This window comes from Pipistrellus hanaki (genome assembly GCF_964339955.1).
Source record: "Pipistrellus hanaki genome assembly, chromosome: 3".
Classification (NCBI taxonomy): Eukaryota; Metazoa; Chordata; class Mammalia; order Chiroptera; family Vespertilionidae; genus Pipistrellus; species Pipistrellus hanaki.
In genome coordinates, this window is record NC_140505.1 from 92,399,188 (window position 1) to 92,423,789 (window position 24,602).

The 24,602-nt window shown below is 45.4% G+C and overlaps 1 protein-coding gene across 7 annotated transcripts in view; it reads left to right on the plus strand.

Moving 5' to 3' along the window:
- Nucleotides 1-239: 239 nt before the first annotated feature.
- MICAL3 (microtubule associated monooxygenase, calponin and LIM domain containing 3) overlaps nt 240-24,602 on the plus strand; it is a 250,954-nt gene continuing 226,591 nt past the window's right edge. For 3 of the 7 annotated variants that reach the window (XM_084878515.1, XM_084878517.1, XM_084878516.1), the window contains exon 1: nt 243-485. The gene's annotated coding sequence lies outside the window, so the exon portion shown is untranslated. Of the gene's footprint in view, nt 486-24,602 lie in introns of all 7 variants that reach the window. The other 4 variants (XM_084878513.1, XM_084878518.1, XM_084878514.1 and 1 more) reach the window with 3 other exon arrangements.

Sequence of the window (24,602 nt, forward strand, 5' to 3'; positions counted from 1 at the left end):
AATCCACTGCTCTCTGTCGCCAGGACCAGGCTTTGAGGAATGTACCATGTGAACAGTGCAGGGGGGGAGTAGAAAAGGGGAATTGGGAGGAGACTGCTTATTTATTTACCTTTTGCCTGTAATCGTGAGATTCTGACACTGTTGGAGTCTGCAGGTAGCAACAGCGTCTCGGAATATGAGAGCTACGTGGCACTTCCCGAAGTGCACTTAGATCTGTCACCCCCAAGGCTGGGGTCCTTTGGTCGCGCTGGAGGGCTGCAGCCCTTGCCCTTCCAAGTGCCCTCCCAGCCGGCAGCCTCATCGCTGCCTGGGCTGCCCGCTCCGTGTAGTGGCCTTCGCGGATGCTGCCGGGCTGCTAGGTAGTGGCCAGGGCCGGCCAGGGGTCGCTGGCGCCAGGTGAACACAGCAGCATGAGGCGGATGTGAGGACTGGGCTGCACCCCGAGCTCGGGGTTTCCGCGGACGACGGCGGGCGGCCTGGAGCAGGTGATCACAACTACCCTATATGTGGCCGAGGCGCTGCCGCCCTGGCGGTCCGAGGGCGCGGGGCCACCGTGTGGCTGGCGCCTCCTCTGGCGGACTTCCCAAGCCCTTTTCCGGCGGGGCCGGCCTCGGGGTCCCTGGAATTGGGTGCGGCGCAGACATGCGGGTCCCGAGTCCCAGGGAGGTTTCAGCGCTTTGTGGAAGTGGGACTTGGTTGGAGAGTGGGATGCATTTGGTGCAGGTTCTGGAGGCTGGTGGTGGGTGGGGCCTCCCCGCTGCTGGGCCTCCGGCCTCCTCGGGAGCTGGGGACTGGATCCTCCTCAGTCGCCTGTGGCCAGGCGGATCGTCAGCCTCCCCGGGTCGGTCCTGTCCTGAGAGCCTTGGCCTGCAGGCCTGGCGGAGATTGAGTGGGCTGTTGAGGTCTGTGTGGAAGATGTCCAGGAAAGGACCCTCAAGTTCTTTTTCCTTTTATTTTCCCGGACAGGGCCACATACAGCACTTATCTATGAGCCACCCTCTCCCACTTCCCTGTCTCACCAGACCTCGCTGTTGGAGGTCTGCGTGGCACATTGGAAATTCCTACTTTACAAATCACCTCAAGGAACCCTGTACTCAGATCAGAGGCTCACCGGGTGTTAACCGGAAGCAGACGCTGTGGCAGCATGAGCTGTGGGGTTCTGGGAGGATGGTAAGCTAGCCATGGCAGTTTGTTGGGCCCTCAGGCAGGACCTCTTACCTCATCCTGTCCAGGGGCATGGACTGGCCTTATATCTTGGCCGATTTTTCTCCACAGTCATAATTCAGGGAAAGCGTTTCCATTGAATACAAACCACATTTATGTTCTTTTAATGTTGGTGAACACGCAAGCTTTAATTATAGTTTACATGAAATGCGTTAATGCAGAGGAATGTTAATGGTTTACATGAAGTGCAGAGGTGAATTGTAAATAGTGTCTTTTTTTTTTTTTTTTAAGGCTTATCACTTTTTTTCTTAGTGGGATGTGGGAATGGCATTTAAACATCAGAACACCAATGTGTATTTGGTCCCATCTGACAGTTTTCAACATAGACAATCATTTAGGATAAAAGTTTGTAACCCAGGAGTGAGAATGAGTTGGATTTTTTAGTGAGAAAAGTGAGAAAGTCTTCGTACTTGGAATTGTTGCTGCCAGCAGGAAGGCTTTGCTCTCATTACCTGGCTACACATATGCCATTTCATTGTTGTGGTTGCCTTTCCCTGTGAGCACATCTGTAAAAGGCCTTTAAGAAGATCTTATGAATTCCATATTTGTCAGATGTGCTCGAGTTAGAAATCTGGCTTATGTTGTTTTATCCCTACATTGAATTCTTGTGATCCAGGCTTAAAATTTTTTTTTAAACTTTTAAAATAGAACATTAAATAGCACGAGTTAATTCCAGAATTTTAGGGAAAACGTAGTTTGGGAGTTCCTCTTGCAAAGGATCTTTAGGAACTTGAACTTGGTTTCTAGCCAATACTCTTTGTGTTCACAACACTAACCATTGAAATACCTAGGACTTGATTACCAGATTGTGATCCCTCCACCCCCATCTTCTTGGTATAGTTCCCTCCCTGGTGATGGCTGTTTGTGGTGTTTCTAAGTGTAGGAGAGAAAATAGGCTCTAGAGTACATAGTAGATGTTTAATAAATGTAAGTAATCTTTTTTCTCTCTGAACATTTGTGGATGATGAAATTGGATGCAGTTTGATTGCATACTCCCCTCTTAAGTTAGGAAAATTATCCCTTTCAGTCTTCTTATCACCCTAATCTCTAGCTCTCACATTATAATTTTTATGTTAGGTTAAAAATGAAACTCAGCCGAAACCGGTTTGGCTCAGTGGATAGACCGTTGGTCTGCGGACTGAAAGGTCCCAGGTTCGATTCTGGTCAAGGGCATGTACATTGGTTGCGGGCACATCCCCAGTAGGTCGATGTTTCTCTCTGCTCGATGTTTCTAGCTCTTATCCCTATCCCTATCCCTTTCTCTCTGTGGAAAGTCAGTAAAATATATTTTAAATAAATAAATAAATAAATAAATAAATAAATAAAATGAAACTCAAACCTCTGGACCTAGAAATGAAAATCAAACAAGGAAAAATTGAGCACTTCCTCCTAGCTTGTATTGCAATTTTTCAGAAATGATGGTACACACTTAAGGACAACTCTGTGGGTCTGGTGCATAGTGTGTGGGTGAGGATTTTGGTTGTTGCTTTGACATGTCCAAGTGGAACCATAAACCTTTCCTAATTTCTGGCACTGGCATCAGAGCTGGGCCGGATGGGAGAGGCCTGGCTGGCAAATAAGGGCAGTCTTAAGTTTGATGGGCTCTGCCTCTGACCTGGGCTTTGTGAAGAGTTGCTGTTTACCTCCTGTTGCTTCTAGCAGGCTCCATGTGAACAGATTAAAAGGCTATCAAGGCCAGCCAGAGTGGCTCAGTGGTTGAGAGTGACCTATGAACCAGGAGATCACGGTTAGATTCTGTCAGGCATATGCCTGGGTTGTGGGCTTGATCCTCAGTGTGGGGCGTGGAAGAGGCAGCTTATCAATGATTCCCTCTCATCATTGATGCTTCTATCTCTCCCTCTCCCTTCTTCTCTGAAATTAAAAAAATAATATTTTAAAAGTTATCAAAGTGTTCTTAAAAGAGTAAGAAAGATCACTGGCTTATTTACGTCATATTATTGGGTGTTACATTTTAATAATAATCATGCTCTGAATTTACTTAATGCTTTTCCTTTGAAGAGTGAAAGCTTTTTCAAAACCTATTATCTCATTGATTCTTACTTTTGTGAGGTCATCAAAGTTTAGTACAGTATATTATATCCATTTTATAGGTGAACAAATGGAGGTAACATTATTTACTCTGCCTTTTGCTCAGTGTGGGTTTCTAGTTTGAAGACCTAAAACCTCTTATTGCCCAAGCTCAGCTACTTTATGATTTTTATTTCATGTATTTATTTTTTTAACCAAAATAGTCTGGGATCCTAACCACTGATTGGAACAGAACCTTTTACCCAGTTTGATCATTACTGATCACTCATTTATTTCCCTGTGAAAAAGAAAAAGGGAAGATTTTAACTAGTGACATGGGTTAGTTTGTTTTCAAAATAGGTTTTTCTCAAAAGCAGACATACAGAGATAAGGGAAAAATCAATCTGCCTTTTAGCATTATAAACACCATTTAGATAAATGGTTCCTATGGACCATTATATAGTAGCTAGAGACCTGGTGCACAAATTCCGGGATGGAGTCTGCAACTGAGGTACAAGGGTGTGTGTCCCTTAGCCCAGCCTGCACACTCTCCAATCTGGGACCCCTCGAAGGATGTCCGACTGCCTGTTTAATGGGCAGTCGGACATCCATCTCACAACCCAGGACTGCTGGCTCCCAGGAAAGGCTGGGGCCACCACCTCTTCCTGCAGCCTGCCTTTAGGCCCATCATCACTGTGGATCTGTTGGACTTGGCAGGCAGTCTTTGCAGTCACTGCTTTCCTGGAGTCACTGCTCCAGTGGATTGGCAGCCCTTGCTAGAGGAGCCTGCTGTCAGGTTGTGCTCTTTCCCAGGTGTTTCAGCATGGGTGGGAGTAGTCCTGGGTATGGAGTTACTTAACTGCTGTTTTGGAAATTAGAGGTGACCATGTTATCTCCAAGGTTCTTTTCTCACCCTAGAACCACAATATTGTAGGGACCTTGGAACCTGCTGGTAGCCTCCCACTCCTCCATCTTCCTTAAGTTCATTCAAATAGAAATTACTTACATTTTCTAGAAATGAGGTAAGCAACTTCTGACAATTGCTCTGCTATATTGAGTTGACTCAGTGTGGTAATAACATTTAGACCTATTTACATGCTCTAAGGAAAAGTTCTCTCTGTCCATGACAGTGACCCCAGAGAAGGGATCATCAGCTTAAAGGTTTCCCTTGCTTTAAAAAAGCTTGATGTATAGAAATGTAGATTAACTTCCAAAATACAGTGTGTGTCTATACATCCTAAATTTAATTTTAAATTTAATTCTTCACAGTATAAGAATTTTGCAGCAGAATTTCTTCTCTAGGAATTTAAAATTTTACTTCTCTAGATATAACTATTTTAGGAGGTCTGATCTTCCACCATTGCCTTGCCCTCTCTGTTGCCCACCACACATGCAACCTTAGAGCCATGGATGCTACTGGGTTCTGCCTTTATAGGCCTCCAGGCCTGTCATCCTCACTTGTTGGTGTGGCAGATAGAACCAGGTGCTGTCAGTCAGAGCTAGCCTTTGCTGATCCTACCTAATAAAAGAGTAATATGCAAATTGACCATACCTCAGCTACACCAACCAGTCACGACCACCAGCCAATCAGAGTGAGTATGCAAATTAACCCAAACCAAGATGGCTGCGGCCACAGAGAGCAGAAGGGAGGCTTGGGTTTCCCAGACGATGGAGGAAGCCAAGCTTTCCACACACCCTGGGAGGCCTAGGCCTCCACTCAAGGCTACAAAATTTCAATTATAGAAGGTAAACAAATCCAAACAGAAATGGCTGCCAGCCACAGAGCAAGTAGGAGGCTTGGCTCCGCTCCAGGCTTCAAAGTTTCAATTGTAGAAGGTAAATAAATTTCAGATACCAGGGCCTCCGCATGGGTTGCCAGGGGGCATAGCTAGCCTGCAAACCACCACAGGCCCCTGGCTCAGGCTACCCCATGCCCCAAGGGAACACCCACCTTGATTTGGGACACCTTTCAGGATAACCAGCTGGCCCCCACCCATGCACCAGGTCTCTATCCTATCTAATAAAAGAGTAATATGCAGATTGACTATCACTCCAATACACAATATAGCTGCCACCATGTGGACACAAGATGGCCAGTGGGTTGGGAGGGGGTGTTGGGAGGCACCAGGCCTGCAAGAGAGGAAAAGTTGGAAGCGATCAACCCTGCAGGTGAGGGCAGTTAGGGGTGACCAGGCTGGCAGAGAAGGAAAGTTGGGGGCAAACGGGCTGGGAGGGGAGCAGTTAGGCATTAGTCAGGCTGGCAGGTGAGTGCTTAGGGGGTGATCAGGCTGGTAGGCAGAAGTGGTTAGGGGCAATCAGGAAGGCAGGCAGGCGAGTAGTTGGGAGCCAGCAGTTTTGGATTGTGAGAGGGATGTCCGACTGCCCATCGGACATCCCTCGAGGGGTCCCAGATTGGAGAGGGTGCAGGCTGGGCTGAGGGACACCACCACCCCTTCCCCCCCCGTGCACGAATTTCATGCACCAGGCCTCTAGTATGCATATAAGATATTTGCTTAATCTCTTCCTGCCCTCTTCCTCCTTCCCTTTGAGGTTCCTTCGTCTGTTCTGTGTTTCCATGCCTCTGGTTCTATTTTATTCACCCTGTTATTTCGTTGATTAGCTATCTTGTTTGATTACTTTTATATTTAATTGTTGATAGGTATGTATTTTCTGCCATTTCATTGTTCATACTCCTTTCCTTCTCCTCCTCTTCTTCTTCTTCCTCCTCCTTTTTTTCTTCCTCCTCCTCCTCCTCCTTCTCCTCCTCTTCCTTCTCCTTCTAAAGAATACCCTTCAACATTTCCTGTAATGCTGGTTTTGTGGTGATGAACTCCTTTAGATTTTTCTTGTCTGTGAAGCTTCTCTTTCTGACCCTCAATTCTAAATGAGAGTTTTGCTGAGTAGAGTAATCTTGGTTATAGGTCCTTGCTTTTCATCACTTTCATTATTTCTTGCCACTCCCTTCTGGGCTGCAAAGTTTGTGTTGAGAAATCAGCTGACAGTTGTATGGGTGCTCATTTGTAGGTAACTACTGCTTTTCTCTTGCAGATTTTAAGATTCTTTGTCTTTAACTTTTGGCATTTTAATAATTGATGTGTCTTGCTGTGGGCCTCTTTGGGTTCCTCTTGTTTGGGACTCTCTGCACTTCCTGGACTTAAGAAGTGTATTTCTTTCACCAGGTAGAGGAAATTTTCTGTTATTATTTCTTCAAATAGGTTTTCAATATCTCGCTTTCTGCTCCTTCTGGCACTCCCATAATGCTAATGTTGGTATACTTGAAGTTGTCCCAGAGGCTTCTTACGCTATCTTCATATTTTTGGATTCTTTTTTCTCTCTGTTCTTCTGCTTGAGTGTTTTTTGCTTCCTCATATTGTTGATTTGATTCTTAGAATCCTTTACTGTTGAATCTCTGTAAATTATTTTTTATTTCAGTTAGTGTATGCCTGATTTCTGACTGGCCCTTTTTTACGTCTTTGAAATTCTAACTAAGATCCTTGAAAGTCTCACTAAGTCCCTTGAAGCTCTCCTGAAGATCCTTGATTAACCTTACAACTGTGGTTTTGAGCTCTGTATCCAGTAGTTTGCTTTCTTTCATTTGTGTCATATTTCTTTGTCTCCACATTTTGGCTGCTTCTCTGTTTGTTTTTATGTATTAGGTAGAACTGCTATGTCCCCTGGAGTTGGTCGAGTGGCCTTGTATAGTAGGTGTTTTGTAGGGCCCAGTGATTCAGTTCCCTGTGTCACCTGATATGAGCACTCTAGTTGCACCCCTGTGTGGGCTGTGTGCACAGACTTGTTGTAGTTGAGCTTGGTTGCAGATGGTGTCACTGTGAGGAATTGACCTCCAGGCCAATTGCTGATGGTGTCACTGTGAGAACCAGCTGTGGCTACAGGGGGAGAGCTGCTGTGCAGAAAACACTCCTATGGAGCAGGACTTGATTCAGTAGGGCTTTGCTGTTTGTTGAGTCTGCACCTGGACTGTGTCACTTGTGGATGTGTAGAGTTGTAATCTGCTATTGTTTGAAGCTGTCTACTGAGTGCACTGGCTCTAGGATCTCCAGGGACTTGCAATGTCAGCCACTTCCTGGGGCCACCTGGAAGAAACTACAGAGGGATCTGTAGATGACCCCTATTTGCTATTTTTATTGGGCTTAGAGGTGCCCAGGTGAGGCCCAACTGTGAAGCAAGGCAGGTTGGTGCTAGTACCAGATCTTCAGCCTTTTATTGATAGGTTTGGGGCACGCTGACACCAGCTGCAGCTTGTTTGAGTGATTTTAGCAAAGTCTGAAGCCTGAGCCATTACAGGCCATTCATATGAAAAAGCTGCTGCAAACAGCATGGGCGGAGCTGTAAATTGATGGAGTGGGGTCTCAGGAAATCTTGAGGGCTGAGAAAACAGTTTGAGCCAGGCTGATGGAGACTCAGATATGGCTGCCAGTCAGCTCTGGGACAGAGTAGGTCCCAGCACAGGAACAGTGATCCCTGTGAACACTCCAGTCTAGGAGAAAGCGATCCTGAGTTTCTGTCCTGATGTCAGACAGTCTAGTCTTCCCTGTATGTGTCTGGGTCCCCCAGTGCCTCTTGGCACTAGAGCTCATAGGGGTTGCGTTTGAGTCAATTTGTGGGCCGGCCCTTTAAGAGAGACATGTGGGACTCCAGCAGACTCCTTGTCACTCAGCCACAATCTCCACTGGTTTTTACATTTTGGGCAGCCTACACAGTAACTATCTCTCCCCCAAAGACACATATGGGTGTCAGACGAGCCCATTCAGTGCCTCCGCTCCTCCTACCAGTCTAGATGTGCTTTCTTTTTTTAATTCTCTAGTTATAGGACCTCCATTCAGTCTGTTAGGAGGTTCTGAATGATGGTTGTTCTGTATTTTGGTAGTAATTTTGATGTGGTTGTGGGAGGCTGCAAGTACCTGCATTTACTTACTGCCATCTTGGTTCTTCATTGTTGATGTTTCTATCTCTCACACTCCTTCTTTGAAACCAATTAAAAAAAAATACACACACACACACACACACACACACACACACACACATATATATATATAATATATAAATAAATGCAGTAGTTATATTCTCACTCCCTCTACTCAAGCTTCTCTGGCACCTTACAGTTTCCCCCAACACTCCAGATATGCCCCTGCCTTAGGACCTTTGCACAGTATTTCCTCTCCCTGAAATACTATTCCCCAAGTTGGTTAATTCCCTTAGCCATTGAATTCCTTTTTTTAGATGTTACTTTCTCCATGAAAACCTCTCATGCCATCCAGTAAAAATTTCAAAATGTCCCCCTTTCCTTAGTACTCCTCATTCCTTTTATTCTGCTTTATATTTTTCTTTTCTCCAGGGTACTTTCCACCCTCCAGCATACTTTATTTAAAGTTTATGGAGAGGCATAGTAAGTAGCTTGGGCACTGAATCCAGACTGCCCAGGTTTAAGTCTTGTCTTCACTAATGTACTTCTTTAGTCACCTTGGGTAGATTAGCCCCTTTAGCTTGGTTTCTTCATTTGTAAGAATGATACCTAACTCAGGTTTTTTATGAAGATTAAATGAGTTAATAGAATAAGAGCTATATACGTGTTTGATAACTACTGTTCTTATTGTGTTTTCTCCCACTAAAATGGAAGCTTCGTGAAGTTGAAGAGCTTTATCTGTTTCGTTCTCTAATGCAGTGGTCACCAACCGGTAGTCTGTGAGGTCCAAAAGATTGGTGACACTGCTCTTATGTATCCCTAGCATTATGAACAGGGCCTCGCATGCATTGAGTGAATGAGTAGTTGTAGGTGAGTTGGTCAGGAAATGGAAACAGTGAGGTGTGGTCAGCTATGGATAGCAGAGGCCTACCTGGGTTCCCATTCCAGCTCTCTACTTAATGACTATGTAATTAGGTCAGGGTCTTTCTTAAAATTGCAAAACAAAACAAAATGTAATAGTTTAGAATGTTTTTAAACAACTTGCATTTTTAGACAAGATATTTTGACTTCCTAGTATTCATTCATAGTTTGTTTCCAACTCCCCTTCTAATTTTGATTATATTAATTTTATCTTGTCAGATACTTCCATTCACTAGCATAAATCCCATAGGATTCAATGGTAATTTCTGATTTTTTTATTCTGGCTTTTCCATTTTTGGCTTCTTTATTTTGATTAATCTCTTACTTGCTTGCTCTGGACCAGTGTCTTAATTTCACCAAGTTTCATGCTAATGACTCCCATTTTAGAGTTGTTAGCAGAATTAGATAAAATAATATACAATGGGTACCAAGCATGATATCAGCCTGGCTGGTAGCAGATGATAAATGTTAATTATTTTCCTTCTTCAGCACGACTGGAAGAAGTAAAGGAAGCGGTTGTTGGTCAGGAGGGGTGGGGGAAATCCTGAATCGAGGTATAAAGAGAAGGACAAAATCAAGATGGTAGGTAGAGGTGTGACCATCACAGGCCAGCTTGACTGGGGTGGTTAGTAAGAAGGAACTCTTTATTGTCAAACATGATGCTAAGATGAGGAATTTAGATTATTTTTTTGTTACTTTATATAACTATAGAAAAGTATATGAATAGTACAAGGAACTCTTGTTTACCCTTTACAAGAACCGCCAGTTGTTTTCTTTTTATCTATTTGCTTTTTCATATTTTTCTCCCCTCTGTATGAAGTAGAGACATTGCACCCATTGGATCCCTAGATATTTGTGTTTTTCCTAGGAGCTGGAATATTCTCTTAGATTTTGATAGGGACCCTTAGGTTCTTAAATAAGAATGTGGCACGATGTGAAAAGTACTTGGGTAAGACAGCACTGCCTGTGGGCAGGCAGTTTGAAATAATTTCCAATGGAGGGTTATGAGGACATTGGTGACTAGAAAAGGAAAAAGGGTTAGAAACCCAGGATAGGTGTAGTGGATCCTTGGGTGTGTACTGCTTGGAACAGGTGGAGGAATAGGACGAGTGGAAGGGAGAGGGAGCTCATAATGCTGTTAAAAGCAACAATGCTTTCTGGGGAGAAGAGCCATGTGCATAATCTGAAAAAGCAAATTTAACTTTATACTAAAGGCTTGGTGCATGAAAATTCATGCACTGGGGGGGCGGGGTTGTCCCTCAGCCCAGCCTGTGCCCTCTTACAGTCTGGGACCCCTCATGAGATGTCCGACTGACAGATTAGGCCTGCTTCTGGGGGACTAAGCTGGCAGTCAGAGATCCCTTTGGCAGCCTGGGAGCCCTCAGGGGATGTCCAACTAATGGCTTAGGCTCGCTCCCTGCGAGGGCCTAAGCTGTTAGTCGGACATCCTTAGCAATGCCATGGAGGTTGGAGAAGCTCCTGCCACTGCCAGTGCGCTGGCCAGCCATAAGCAGGCTTCTGGCTGAGCGGTGCTCCCCTGTGGAAGTGCATTGACCACCAGGGGGCAGCTCCTGCATTGAGCGTCTGTCCCCTGGTATTCAGTATGCATCATAGCGACCAGTCGTTCCACCATTAGGGTCAATTTGCATATTACCCTTTTATTATATAGGATTAGAAGTCCAGTGCACGAAATTTGGGCATGGTAGGTTCCTTAGGCCTGACTGACAATCAGGGCTGATTGGGGTCTTCTGGCTGCTGGCTGGGGCCTTCCTTCATTCTGTGCTGCTTCCTGGCAGTCAGCGTACATCATAGTGAGCGGTCCAACTCCCTGTCTCCTGGTTGAATTCCTGAGGGGACACTTTGCATATTAGCCTTTATATATATATAGATTTGGGAATATGAAACTTCATTCTTCCCTTTTATTATTAGAGTCTGTGAAGATAAAAATCTGTATTCTTAAAGGAGCAGCTGGGACATGCTGGTGTTTATCAAAGGCATAGAGATCTAGTATGGTCTGAAGGACAGTGCAGTTGCTGATTACTTTATGCTTTGTCATAAGGATAGTAAGTAGAGATGAACATTCAGGTAGTCTGCCATAGATCTAGATAGGGATCATTAGTGCTTAGGTGGGGTGGATGGTGGAAAGCCAAGGACCAAAAGCAGCTTTAGGAAGGGGAATCTATAGGGAACCAAGGAGGAGTAAAGTCTAGAGGAAGAAGCTCAAAGGGAGGGTAGCAATAGCAATGTAAAAAAAAAAAGATAGAATTAAAGAAGATGACCCAATCCTGGCCGGTGAGCTCAGTGGTTAGTGTCTGCCCACACACTGAAGGGTCATGGATTTGATTCCTAGTCAAGGGCACATACCTGGGTTGCAGGTTCAATCCCTAGCCCCAGTTGGGGTACATGTGGGAGGCAACCAATCTATTTGCCTCCCTCATATCAATGTTTTCCCTTCTCTCTGTCTCTCTCTCTCTCTCTCCCTCCCTCCCTCCCTCCCTCCCTCCCTCCCTCCCTCCCTCCCTCCCTCCCTCCCTCCCTCTCTCTTCCCCTTCCCTTCTTGCCTTCTATTGTCTCTCAAAATCAATGGGAAAAAATATGCTCTGGTGAGGATTAACAAACAAAAAAGAAAAAGAAAGAAAGAGGACCCAAGCTGAGCCCCGAATAAACCCAGTGAGTGAGCTACCAGCCGTTCTCAGTACTAGCACAGTGCCCTCTGGGGCCTGGAGGTATGGGTTGAGCTCTGTTTTTCCAGAGCTGTAGCCAGAACTAAGGAACACCCTGGGAAATAATGCCGCACAGGGTGCTAAACCAAATCAGACTGTTGAAGGATTTCAAATTAACTTCCCAGGGCCTAAGAGTTTTTGTGGAAGAAATACCTCAGAGAGAATGTATCACAGACTGTTTCTTACATTTGAGCTTATACTAAGAATTAAAAGCCCACCCCCCTTTATTTATTTATTTATTTATTTATTTATTTATTTATTTATTTATTTTTGATATATTTTATTGATATTATACAGATAGGATGGGAAAGAGATAGAGAGCTAGAAACATCAATGAGAGAGAAACATCGACCAGCTGCCTCTTGCACACCCCCTACCGGGAATGTGCCCGCAACCAAGGTACATGCCCTTGGCCGGAATCGAACCTGGGACCTTTCAGTCCGCAGACCGACACTCTACCACTGAGCCAAACCTGTTTCGGCCCACCCCCCTTTTAAAAAATAATATGTTATATGGAAGATGGTGATATTTTCTGTAGCTTTTGAAATTTCCATCTGTAGGAAAATCTTTTTACAGGAAAGTCTAGATTGCCTCTGGAATAGATTCTTAGGAGTGAAGTCACTACAGGGTTATAGTATATTTTGTTCCTTTACATATGCATTGAGCACTTTCTGAGTAGTAAACACTGGGAATATGTTAGCTGTGAACCATGAGGGCTAGAGCATGCTCAGTCAGACCTTGTGGTAACATTTTCAGGAATTCTGCAGCCATTATTAAAAATGAATTCTATAAACTTATAATTAAATAGATTATATTAAAAACAAGGGTAGTAAATTCTCAGATCTTATTACTTCCTCATTATTTTAGCAATGACTATGCTCTTATATCTCTTGTAGACACATGGTGGAAATATTATGTAATTATGAATGATGGCACACCTCTTCCCAGCTATGTGTCTGTGTTCAGAGACGTCAAATTAGTGGTTTGAAATTGGCTGTGGTGGGAATATTTACACCATGAAACCAACAGACACTACAAATCATGGCTTAATTTGTTGTTTTTTTCATTGTCTCAGAAAGTAATGGAGAAATGTTAACATTTGTAGTTTAAATTTAAAGTGAATAGCACCCTAAAAATTGAGGAAATATTTTTCTTGTAGTTGAAAACTAGGGTCCAATTCAGCAAATAATTTGTTCAGATCATGTTTGATATACATCTTCCTTGTTCCAGTTTTGTTCTGTTTCTTAAAGTAAATGAAAATATCAATTACCATTCACTTATCAATTTTATCCATAGTTTGGCTGCAGAGATGAGACAAAAGTCTATGACAGCATTCTGTGAGAATCAGTTGGCTATATGGAATTAGCAGTAAAGAGTATCATATATTTAATTGCTATATACTTTATTATATATTACTATATATTTATTACTATATTGTATACTTTTTTTAAAATATATTTTATTGATTTTTTACAGAGAGGAAGGGGGAGAGAGATAGAGAGCTAGATGAGAGAGAGACATCGACCAGCTGCCTCTTGCACACCCCCTACCGGGGATGTGCCCGCAACCAATGTACATGCCCTTGACCAGAATCGAACCTGGGACCTTTCAGTCCGCAGACCGACGCTCTACCACTGAGCCAAACCGGCTTCGGCTATATTGTGTACTTTTTACTGTTGTATGCAATGCATCTTTTATGTCAGTAAAACTTATAATAAATGCAATCTCCTATACTAGAGGCCGGGTGTATGAAATTCCTGCACAGGGGTGTATGTCTCTCAGCCCAGTCTGAACCCTCTCCAATTTGGGACCCCTCGAAGGATGTCCCATGGGATTAGGCTTAAACGGGCAATCGGACATCCCTCTCACAATCCAGGACTGCTCGCCTGTCTTCCTGATTGCCCCTAACTGCTTCTGCCTGCCAGCCTGATCACCCCCTAACCACTCCCCTGCCAGCCTAATTGGTGCCTGACTGCTCCCCTGCCAGCCCAATTGCCCCTAACTGCCCTCCCCTGCAGGCCTGATTGCCCACAACTGCCCTCCCTTGCAAGCCTGTACCCTCCCAACTGCCCTCCCCTTCTGGCCATCTTGTGGCGGCCATCTTGTGTCCATATGGGGGCAGCCACCTTTGACCACATCGGGGCAGCCATCTTGTGTGTTGGAGTGATAGTTTATTTGCATATTACTCTTATTAGATAGGTTAAAGGTCTAGTGGGGTCCAGCTGGTTTGCCCTGAAAGGTGTCCCGGATCAGGTTAGGGGTTCCCTTGGGGTGTGGGGTGGCCTGGGTGAGGGGCCTGTGGTGGTTTGTAGGCTGGCCACGCTCCCTGGCGACCCAAGCGGAGGCTCTGGTATCTGGGATTTATTTATCTTCTATAATTGAAACTTTATAGCCTTGAGCAGAGGCCAGGGCAGACCAGAACTGTGGGAAGCTTAGCTTCCTCCATCACTGGGGGCAACTCAAGCCTCCTGCTCACACTATGGCTGTCGCCATTTTTGTAGGGATTTATTTATCTTCTATAATTGAAACTTTATAGCCTTGAGCAGAGGCCAGGACTGACCAGGAAGCTTGGCTTCCTCCATCGCCAGGGAAACCCAAGCCTCCTGCTTGCTCCGTGGCCACAGCCATTTTTGTTGGGTTAATTTGCATACGTACTCCTGATTGGATGGTGGGCATGGTTTGTGGGCATAGTAGAGTTATGGTCAATTTGCATGCTTTTCTTTTATTACTGTAGATAGTAAAAGGGTACTATGCAAAAAGACTGAATGGCAGAACAGCTGAACAACCAATCAAAGCGTAATATGCTAAGGCTGCTCAACCACTTGCTATGACATGCACTGACCACCAGGAGGCAGACAATCAACTGGTTGCCCAGTCACTATGACATGCACTGACCACCAAGGGACAGATGCTCTGATCGGTATGTTAGCTTGCTGCTGAGGTCCTGCTGATTTGGTCTGAGTGAGATGGGCTGGACACGCCGTGGAGCCCTCCTACGGTCCCTCTCCGGCCTGATTATGCATTGGTGGGGTCCCTCAGCCTGGCTGTGCCTTCTTGCAATCTGGGACCCCTCAGGGGATGTCAGGGAGCCTGTTTCAGCTCAATCCTGCAGGCCACTCCCCTTGGGAGGGCACCAGATTCAGGGCTCATGGCTGGCGAGCGCTGCTGTGGCAGTGCAAGCCTGTGGCAGTCACAATGGGGCTGGGATTAGTGGGAGCTTCAGGCAGCTTTAGACTACAGGTTTCAGCCCAATCCCTGCAGGCCACCCAGAGGGACCCCATCTGTACACAAATTCATGCACCAGTCATCTTGTATGAACATAATTTTGGAGACTAAATTGTTAAGCACTTACCAGCACATCATCGGAGTTAAATAATCAGTGCTTCAGGAAGTTCCTTAGTGGAGGAGATAGATATATAATCACAGAATACCTAAGTGTGTGAAGGGCACTGGAGGAAGTATATGACAAGGTACTTAATCTGGGCTAGAGGAGGAGTTCAGGAAGGCCTCAGGGAAATGATCCTATATAATAAAAGACTAATATGCAAATTGACTGAACAGCAGAATGGCTGGTTGCTATGACATACACTGACCACCAGGGGGAAGATGCGCTCTCATAGAGCTGCTCAGCCAGAAGCCTGGCTCATGACTGATGAGTGCAGCGGCGGTTGCTAAGCCGTCAGTCGGACACCCCCCAAGGGCTCCCAGACTGCGAGAGGGCGCAGGCCAGGCTGAGGGACCCCCTCCACCAAGTGCACGAATTTTGTGTACCAGGCCTCTAGTACTATTTATATTAAGCACAGACTCCAGGTGACTGGGGAATGAAGGAGCACCTGGGGCAGAGAGAACAGCTTCTGGTGAGGAAGTGTGCAGGCTTGAAGAGCAAAAGGAGCAGTTCCTGTGACTTGAGGATTATAAAAAGAAAGGTGGGTGTGGACCAGATTGTGTGAGTGCTAACTGTAGGTCATGTGAAGGTCGTGTTAACAATCTAAGGATTCTGCTTTTAGGCAGGTTGACTACTCAGTTACTACAAATACTGTTCTCCATTTGGCTGACTAGATGTGGCTTCAATAAAGATGTGTTAATATTTTTTTGTGAAGTAAATATTTAAATTGGACAAATGTGAATTATCATCTAACTGTGTGCAGGACTTTGTGCTAATGGTTTTCAAGGACACAGAAATTATAAACATTGTCTTTGTCTACTGGGAATGTATTACATGGGGGAGCAACCAGATATATGTAAAGTGAACTATAATATAAGGTGACTGTGAATAAAATGCTATGGAGGAAGCAACTAATTCTGACTGTGGGATGGGGAAGGCCACATGGATAAGCATGACAGTGAAACCAAAATGTGGGTGTTTGAGTCCGAGTTCATTGTTTCATGAAATTGAAGAATTGAAGTTGTGGACAAAAATGGTTAGTGGAACCAAAGTTTACTGAGAGCATCCATGCTGTAAGAAACATGCTTATGATTTATCTTCATAGAAAAGAAATAGCATGTGTCCAGGCCATTACTTAATTTCCCCAGAGTAAACAGGATGTGGGGGTGGGGAGAAAGGATGAGAACTGTACACGAAGCTGACAGCACCTGTCCTAAGAAGATTATCCTAGACCCGTGGTCAGCAAACTGGCTCTCGAGCCACATGCAGTTCTTTGGCCCCTTGAGTGTGGCTCTTCCACAAAATACCACGGCCTGGGCTAGTCTATTTTTAAGAAGTGGTGTTAGAAGAAGTTTACGTTTAAAAAATTAGGCTCTCAAAAGAAATTTCAATCATTGTACTGTTGATATTTGGCTCTGTTGATTAATGAGTTTGCTGACCACTGCCGTAGACAAAGGCGGTGGAGGCAACTAGAGAAAGCCCAGCACATTTTTAAAAATAAACCAATGGGAGACAGCAAGACCTATTAAGAAATAGGTTATCAAATAGGGAGGAGAAACCAAGATGGTCTACCGCTCCCACAACAATTTGAGGATTGAAACTAATATGAAGGACATCTGTCATCCGGGACCACGGGAAGGAGGTACTGGGTAGTTAGTGGTCAATGGTTAACATGATGGTGGGAGCGATGGGGGACCGATGGGGCTCTTAGAATGTGACTAGCTGGATAATGGAAGAATGGCAGGCCCGGAGCAGCAGCAGCCAGATCTGGAGCAGCATCAGCTGGGCCTGGAGCAGCAGTAGCCAGGCCTGGAACAGCCAGGCCTGGAGCAGCAGCAACCAGGCCTGGAGCAGCAGCAACCAGGCCTGAAGCAGCCAGGCCCGGAGCAGCATCCAGGCCTGGAGCATCCAAGCCCGGAGTGTTGTGGGGTCGAACCCTGGGTTCAAAATGAAAGGAAAGAAGGAGCAATGCAGCCAATTCGGGTACCAGAGTGTTATGTCCGTCATCACAATGGACTCAGAGAAGCTCCTGTGTCCCTTCACCCAAAAGGACGGAGAGTTGCCAGATGACAGCAAAGTGGGAGAAGAAAACTGAAGGCTATGCAAGGGACTGAGGTGCCAACATGGAGTCATCTGAAGAAATTAAAGACTGAAGTGGAAGCTACTTCTTTAATCATGTTCCTGCTCATGCTAGCATCTGTTAGCTTTCAGTCTTCTGCAAAGTCTTGTGCAGCAAATCCAGGGACTCTGAGTAAATCTACACCAGCAACAAAAGAGACTCATTTAGTAGCTAAAAATATGAATATGTCCATAATTCTGATTTCTCATTTTGTTGTTTTGCATTGGCATTGTTGTTATTATTTAATAGCCAGAGTTTTGCTCTTGACATTCAAGTTTTGAAAATAACATGTATGTGGTTTAGTTTTTGCATTGGCATTGTTTGCAATTATTTTTAATTTTAGAGCCCTATTATTGATGTTTAAATTTTATTTTAATTAGTTAAAAACGGTGAGATGTAGAGAGCCGCCTGAGAAGGCACATGGACATTCTTTTAATTCTTTTTTATTTATTTATTTTTATTTACTTGTTTTTATTTATTTATTTTTTTTTATCAATCTTTATTGTTCATATTATTACAAAGGTTCCTCATTTCTTCCCCCCTCCACCAGGTTCCCACCCCAACCTCCGCCCCCTCCCCATCCCCCATTGTCCTCATCCATAGGTGCACAGTTTATGTTCAGTCTCTTCCTCCCTCCCTTTCCCCGATAGTAAATCCCTTTTCAGATAGTAAATCAGTTACTTAGCATTTTCTCAAATCAATAATACCTCCACATGGCCAATGATACACTTCACACAAAAGACATTTCCAAATAGGTCAACCAGCCTCATCCAGGCCCCACCCAAGGCACTCAGATCAACACCCCAGCGCTATACTAACTCAACACATCCAGATCTAAGCCTTCATCACTTGATTCAGCAGATGCTCAAGTTTCCGCAAAAGTTTCCAGCCATGTCTGAGAGGCAGCCTTGGGGCAGGGGCAGGCGAGGAGCGAGCTGTTCCGGGCCTGGCTGCTCCGGGCCTGGCCTCTGTTGCTCTGGTTCGTTCCACAACCAGCTGCTCCGGGTCTGGCCACTGCCGCTCCCGACCTAGTTGCTCTGGATTTGGTTGCTGCTGCTCCGGGCCTGGCCGCACCCGACCCAGCTGCTCTGGGCCTGGCTGCTCCGGGCCTGGCCGCTCCCAACCTGGTAGCTGCTGCTCCGGGCCTGGCCGCACCAGACCCGGCTGCTCTGGGCCTGGCTGCTCCGGGCCTGGCTGCTCCCAGCCTGGCAGCTGCTGCTCCGGGCCTGACCGCACCCGATCCGGCTGCTCTGGGTCCGGCTGCCCCAGCCACGGCCACTCCGAGCCTGGCCGCTCCTGGCCTGGAGGCTCTGGGCTTGGCTACTGCTGTTCTGGGCCTGGCTGCTCCCGACCCGGCTGCTCTGGGCCCGGCTTCAACGGGCCCAGCCACTCCGGGTCCGGGTGTTCCTGAACTGGCCACCCTGGGCTTGGCCGCCTCCGCCTCAGGCCTGGCTGCCACTGCCCCAGGTCTGGCTGCTCCAGTGCTGGCTGTTGATGCTCTGGTTCTGGCTGCTGCTGCTTTGGGGCCTGGCCGTTGCTGCTCCGGGCCCGGCTGCCACTGCCTTGTGCCTGGCCACTCCAGGCCTGCCCGCCGCTGTTCCAACATTCTGTCCTTTTTTTTAAAAAAAAAAAACAAAACGCATTTATGTTGCAATGTTGGCTGGTGAGTTGAGTTCTGACTTAGTCTTTGATTTTTCAAGATCTTCTTTGTATTCTTTCTTAAGTAATTTTACTATCTTTTGCTCTCACTTGATTTCTTCACATTGAGAACTTCTTTGGTTTCTTCCTCCTTGTCCTGGAAGCTCAGCAGGTTGGCCTGTGGCACCCCTTTGTTCTCCGCGGGCTCCTGCGCTGCTCCAGCCTGTTGCCGGGGTCGGCACCGCCCAGGAAGCAGCCCCCGGCCTCGGCTCCGTTGCCCGTGCTCAGAAGTCGAAGGCTCAGGGGCACCCTTCTCCCTGAGGGCACCGTCGCCCGGCTCCTTGCTGGTGCCCGGCTGGCCGGTGTCCGGCAGGGGCTCCTGCTCCTTGTCACATTCCTCCAGTCTGGAGCTTTTTTTCTCCTTCCCGCTAGGGGAGTCTATGATCAGAGTCAACAGACTGTCCTCTGCGCGCAATGTGCGCGACTCTGGGGGCTCTGCTTTTTGCCGCTCCCCTGGGATTTCGCCTCACAGCCCCGTCTCCCCCTGCCTGAGCCTGGGTCCCCAGGGTCTGGCCTAGGACTGGGCTTCAGAGCAGTCGAAACGGGGGCCCAACACGGCCGGGGCTCCTGTTTCCTTCCCTCCAGGGCAATCCCGCATCAGAGTCAACATTCCTTCCCTTGCGAGCAATGTGCGCGACTCCGGGGGCTCGGCCTTTCGCCGCTCTCCCAGGACTCCACCTCACAGCCCCGTTTCCCTCTGCTTGAGCTTGGGTCCCCAGGGATTGGCCCAGAACTGGAGTTCGGGGGCGGTTGGGAGTGGGGCTCAGGACCGCCGGAGGCTTTGTTTCTTCCCGCTAGGGTAATCCAGCATCAGAGTCAACATTCAATCCTCTGCACGCAATATGCGCGCGACTCCGGGGGCCCTGCTTTTCGCCGCTCCCCTGGGATTCCGTCTCACAGCCCCGTCTCCCCCTGCCAGAGCCTGGGTCCCCAGGGTCTGGCCCATAACTGGGGCTCAGCGCTGCTGGTTCGGGGGTTCAGCCCAGGCCGGGGGTTTTATTTCCTTCCTGCTAGGGAATGCCAGGTGGGCCTCCAGCCTTCTCCTCCTCTCCGGCTGCGTCCTCTTTGCGCGCATGCGCACATGGGGGCGTGCAGCATGTCTCCGTACCTTAGGCTTTTTTTCAGCTCCTCTGATTTTTCTTCTGGTTTTCTCTTTCCTTCTTGTTGTAGAATTTTCATTCAGTCGACTACCTGTAGCTCTAGGCAATGTCCACTCTACATTTTAGTTGTATTCCATTGAAATTGTTGTGTGCTGCTGCGGTTAGGTGTCTACCCGAGCAGCCATCTTGGATTCTCCTTCCATTCTTTTAATTCTTATCAGCTGAGCCCGAGGGCACTGGCAGAATCCTCTTATCAGTACTGATTTCTTAATCCATGTGCTTGGAATGAGGAACAAATAGGACCCAGGTCTCGATATGCTAAATCTTGTACCAAAAAATAAGGAGCTTACCCAGATTTTGATGAATAGAATCTGGGCGCACCTGAAACTCCTTTTGACCTTAAACTATCCTTTGGAAGCCAATTAAAAAAACAAAAACAAAAAGAACACCAAGGGAATTAAAAAACCTGATGAACAATATTAACTGTTGAATATAATAGAATCAGAGGTATGGAAGGATAGTGGACTGATGATTTTCAGGGAAAAGAGGAGTGGCAGGGGGGGCGGGAAGAGACTGAACATAAACTGTGCACCTATGAATGAGGACAATGGAGGGAGGGGAAAGTGCAGAGGGTGGGGTAGGAACCTAGTGGAGAGGGAAAAATGAGGAACTTTTGTAGTAATATGAACAATAAAGGTTTATTAATAAAAAAGAAAAAAAGAAATAAGTGATCAAATAGTATTCAGCCAATGAGAAACTGGAGGAGGGTCTAAGTAAATACGCTATGTTTCTTGCCCTACTTGTAATCTTGTACAATGGATGTCCACTCTCAAGAGTGTTTATTAAAAGTCTAATTTTCTCCATGTTTTTATAGTCCGTCATTTGAAATTAGGACAGGTGAGCCATGTCTATTAGTCCATTTGTGGAGTCCCACTTGGCCATAAGCCATGTGGGTGCAGGGATGTGCTCCCCCACCGCAGGAATGTCAAGAATCAATTACATGCTGGGAAGAAGGAGGAAGCCAGAGGAAGCACAAGATTTTTAATCTAGGGGGTAGATACAGCCTTGCTAGCTCCTGATTGGTTCTTTTCAAAGAATTCTGCCTTAGCAACATCCTTGGGGTTGGTTTATATGTATTACTTCCTTCTGATTGATTATCTGCAAGCTGGTCTGTCTTAACAACATTCATACATTTTAAAGTTTATGTCTCCTGTGTGTGTGTGTCCTTCCTTCCCTGCCTTAGTAACTCCACCTACCTGGCTTTTCTGATTTTATTTCCTCCTCCCAGCCATATTCTTGGTTCCTGACTGCCTAACTTTCCTCTGTCTCCTCAAAAATACCTTATAATAATTTACTTGGGAGACCCCAGAAGAATATTCCACTTTTGACCAGAGCCCTTACCGTCTTTATTTGATTTATCCCCATCATTACTGCCCTGGAGTCTGATTATTTCATGAATACTAATTCTGCCTCTATCAGACTCCTAAAGAGGGCCACATCTTATATTTCCCTCCTGGTCCTCATGGCACCTTACATGCTTTCAAAACTATGTGTTGTTTTTTATCCACCAGAAAAGCATCATAGAATAGAAGAGACATTAGACAAAGAATAAAGTCACACAATATAATCGATTTTGTGACTGGATTCTTTTACTTGGCATGATGTTCATTTTGTAGCCTCCATGAGAACTTCTTTCTTATGGCCAAGTAATATCTCATTTTTTGGTTATATTACACTTTCATTCATCAGTTGATAGACATTTCACTTTTGGTATTTTGAATAATGTTGATATGGACATTCATGTACAGGTTTTTGTGTAGACGTATGTTTTCATTTCTCTTGTGTATATACCTGGTACATACCTGGGAGTAAAATTGCTTGGTCACATAGTAACTCTAACATTTTAAGGAACCTGATGACTGTTTTCCAAAGCGGTTGCACTATTTTCTATTTCCACCAGCATCGTCTGAGTGTTCCAATTTTTCCACCTCCTTAGCAACATTTATTATTATTTGTTTTTTTTTATGATAGCCATCCTAGTGGATGTGAAGTGTTATCTCATGGTTTCTGTGGGTGTGGTTTTTTTTTTTTTTTGTATGTCCCATTAACCTTACATAACTTAATATGTGATTATCCCATTAAATCCTACACCTATCCAGTATCATGCCTAGTTATTAGAATATTATTATTATTATTTTAAAAATGATTTTTATTGATTTCAGAGAGGAAGAGACAGGATGGGAGAGATAAAAGCATCAATGATGAGAAAGAATCATTGATTGGCTGCCTTCTGCATGCTGCACACTGGGGATTGAGTCCACAACTCAGGCATGTGTCCTGACCGGGAATAGAACCATGATCTCCTGGTTCATAAGTCAACGCTTTACCACTGAGTCATGCTGGCCGGGTGAGAATATTATTGACTGTACTTTACATTCCCATGACTATTCAGTAACAACCAATTTGTATCCCTTCACCCTTTTCACCCATCCCTCCGAATGCCGCTCCCATCTGGCAGCCAACAAAAAGTTCTCTGTATCTGTAAGTCTGTTTCTGTTATGCTAGTTTAACTTGCTTATAGATACAGTTGTTAATAGATATGTATTTATTGCCATTTTACTGTTCATATTTTGATCCTCTTTCCTTCTTCTTAAATAAGACCCTTTAACATTTCATATAATACTGATTTGGTGGTGATGAACTCATTTAGCTTTTTCTTGTCTGGGAAGCTCTTTATTTGTCCTTTGATTCTAAATGAGAGGCTTTGCAGGGTAGAGTAATCTTGGTTGTACTAGTAGGTCCTTGTTTTTCATCACTTTGAATATTTCTTACCATTCCCTTCTGGGCTGCAAAGTTTGTGTTGAGAAATCAGTTGACAGACTTATCGGACCTCAACTTGTAGTTAGTTCTTTTGCTGCTTTTAAGATTTTCTCTTTGTCTTTTGGCATTTTAATTATAATGTGTCTTGGTGTGGGCCTCTTCGATTTCCTATTGTTTGAGATTCTCTGCAATAACTGGACTTGTAAATCTGTTTCCTTTACCAAGTTAGGGAAGTTGTCAATTTCATGCTTTCTTACTTCTCCTTCCGGCACCCTCATGATGCAAATGTTGTTATGCTCGAAGTTGTCCCAGAGGCTTCTTATACTATCCTCTTTTATCCTCTTTTTTGGGGGGAACAGGGGTAGGGTTCTTTTTGCTGTTCTGATTGGGTATTTTTTACTTCCTTATATTTCAAATCACTGGTTTGATTCTCAGCTTCATCTTCTCTACTGTTAATTTCCTGTAAACTATTATTTATTGCAGTTAGTGTAGTAGCTTTCATTTCTAACTGGTTCTTTTTTATGCTGTTGAAATCAGTTAACAGACTTATCTTAGTAAGTAAGTTCCTTGAGCATCTTATAACCAGTGTTTTGAACTCTGCATCTAGTAGCTTGTTTATCTCCATTTTGTTTAGTTCTTTTTCTGGGGCTTTGTTCTGTTGTTGCATATGGGCCATGTTTCATTCTCTCCTCATTTTGGCAGTTTCCCGCTGTTTGTTTCTACATATTAGGTAGAGCTGCTACATCTCCCAGCCTCACCGATCACTCCAGCTGGGCACTCTGGGTGTGCCCCTTCACCCCCCATGGGCTATATACCCTCCTGTTGTAGTTGAGTCTTGATTGCTGTTAGCACATCAATGGGAGGGATTTACCTAGGCCTGTGGTTGGCAAACTGCGGCTTGCGAGCCACATGCTACTCTTTGGCCCCTTGAGTGTGGCTCTTCCAGAAAATACCATGGCCTGGGTGAGTCTATTTTGAAGAAGTGGTGTTAGAAGAAGTTTAAGTTTAAAAAAATTGGCTCTCAAAAGAAATTTAAGTCATTGTACTGTTGATATTTGCCTCTGTTGACTAATGAGTATGCTGACCACTGATCTAGGCCATCCAGCTATTAGGACTGGCTGTGATCACTGACCACCAACCTCTAACCACCTTGGAGGATCAGCTGAGTGGAGACCCACTGGACAGAGCAGGACTGACTTTAGTAGGGCTCTGGTACTCACTGAGTTTGCCCTTGAATATGTTGCCTATGGAGGTGGCTGGGTGGTGGTGCTTTGACATGATCTGAAGCTGTCCATTGAGTGCACTAGTTTTAGGGCCTTCTGGGAGGTATAGGTCAAGGTCAGCTACTACCTGTGTTCTGCCCTGGGCCACCAGGCATAAGCTACAAAATAATCTGCAGATGGCTGCTTCTTGTACTGGGCTTAGAGGTGCTCAGATGAGGCTAAGCTATGAACCAAGGCAGGATGCTGTTTTGAGTATTTTTGCTGGCTGTAGGTTTGCTAATGCTGGACCTGAGGCCATTTAGTGAGAGGTACTGGGCATGCCGAGTACCTTTTAATTGAGAGATACTAGGAAAATCTGAAGCATGAGCCAAGACAGGCCATTCCTATGGTAAAGCCAGTGAAGACTGGTTGGGTAGCCTAAAAGTGAGGTGGGGCAG